Raw genomic sequence first — 2,012 nt, 5'->3', positions numbered from 1 at the left:
AGCCAAAAACAGCCGTGGTTCTTGCTCAGATGTTCCACAGCTGTGTAAGAATGGTCAGCGGACAAAAGAAAGAAAAATTCCAAAGTTTATCGTTATCGCTTTTGATATCTATACTGTAAAATGTTATCTCGACTCAAAAGGCTTTTAGTGCCGCTCAAAGACAATACCGTGGTTCCTTTGTCTTTTAAAATGGCTGAAATATTTAAAGAGAAATCGGAGAAGCAGTCGGTGTACAGTGGAAGTGACAGTATTTTCTAAAGAAGTGACGAGTAATGTTAGTTCATATGCATGGTTAGAGAAAGCGTACACTACACGGCGGAAAAACAATGAACTCTGTAAATGTTTTCATAAATGTTGGTGTACATGTATATACGGCGAGCTTCAGTCCTTGAAGAAAGCGGTGACGTGGTAGACTCGGGATTAATACAATTATAGTCCACCTATAACAAATATTACACTCAGCATGCAGCGACCCCTATGACGTATTTATTTCAACATTATGGCGGTTCATGATTCTGTAGCCTGAGTGCGTCTTGTGCGAATTATAATCTTAATCAAGAATATCGTAATATTTACGAGTATCGTATAGAAAAATTCACTTTATCAGGCCAGTAAGCCCAATTAATTTTTATCTGAATTTAGAGCTGCATGTTAAAGAAATTAATAGAACTTTGATAGTACATGTACTTAAAAAGGGACTGATTCGCGATTTTCCCCAAAATTTTGTTTTTCACTTTCAATGATCAAAATCTACTGTCGAATGTGTTTTAAAAATTTCATATAAAAATTAAGGTTATACATTATCACAGAAGCTTATTTCAGAGAGTTTATTATTTGTTTTGTGTACAAAGATTGCAGTATTTTATTGTTTACGAAATTTTCAAAAGATATGGATATCGATCTAAGTTTATTACATGTATATCTTTCACATCTCAAGCATTCTTTGGCTAAAATGTGTCATCTAAAAGTTTAAAATTTGTGACTATGCAAAATTAAGACGCTTTATATATTACAAAATCAATATATCACTGTTTGTTTGTATAGATAAAAAGACTCGAGTCTTTGTTTACATAATACAGATTTAAGGCAAAAATAGTGCTTTTATTCTTGCATTAATTCAGATGGTCAAAATTTTGGCTGTCAGCACTAAATTAGTTATATCTTTAATGTTTAACGTCAAAAATACTAAATATTTTTCTCCAAAATCGTGAACCAGTACCTTTAATCAGTAAAATATCTGTAAACCTTCGATTCTGTCATGCTCAAGATCTCTATCATTAGTACTAATAGAATACCCTACATGCAATCCTACTTTTTACTTTTGCATATGCTTTATGTAAAACTTATACGGTACCAATTTTGATGCACCAAATGCGAATTTCGACAAATAATGTCTCTTCAGTGATGCTCAAGCCGAACTTTTTTGGACATCCGAAATAACAATAAACTTGTAAGAGCTAAACGAAAACCAGAGTGCCAAAAACTGGAGCCAAAAACTGGAGCCAAAGTCGTCCCAGGATCAGAATATGCATCATGGTTATCTGATCTTTTATAAATCATGACATTTGCAAATCGTGCAAATGAATGACAAAATTAAAGTCAACATGTATCTGTAGGTAATGTCAGTATTCAATTTCAACCTGCATTTAATTTTTGATTACGTCTTTTTGAAATAAACCATGGAATTTGCTATTTCATGTTCATTAACAAAAGAAAACAACAAAGACCTTAATTTATATTACGTAATTAACCTTGTGTGTCTTGTTTTTTAGTTTTTACATGGTTGTTTTTCGTTATGCTATTTTTTGTTTCAATAAAGGAGAGGTTGAATAAATGCTACTCTTTGGTAACCTTGTACTCAGCGTTTTTGATTGATTGTATTTTGTGTTGTGAGGATCAATTGTGTTGGTCTGACGTCATAGTGAAAGCGGGTTTTATTGCAGCATTTGAAGACGTGTAAGTACACACACACGGCTGTAGTAACAACGCTGTATACGTATACCTATATATTC

Source organism: Ostrea edulis, chromosome 7 (genome assembly GCF_947568905.1).
Source record: "Ostrea edulis chromosome 7, xbOstEdul1.1, whole genome shotgun sequence".
Classification (NCBI taxonomy): Eukaryota; Metazoa; Mollusca; class Bivalvia; order Ostreida; family Ostreidae; genus Ostrea; species Ostrea edulis.
Note: the sequence above shows the minus strand (reverse complement) of the source record.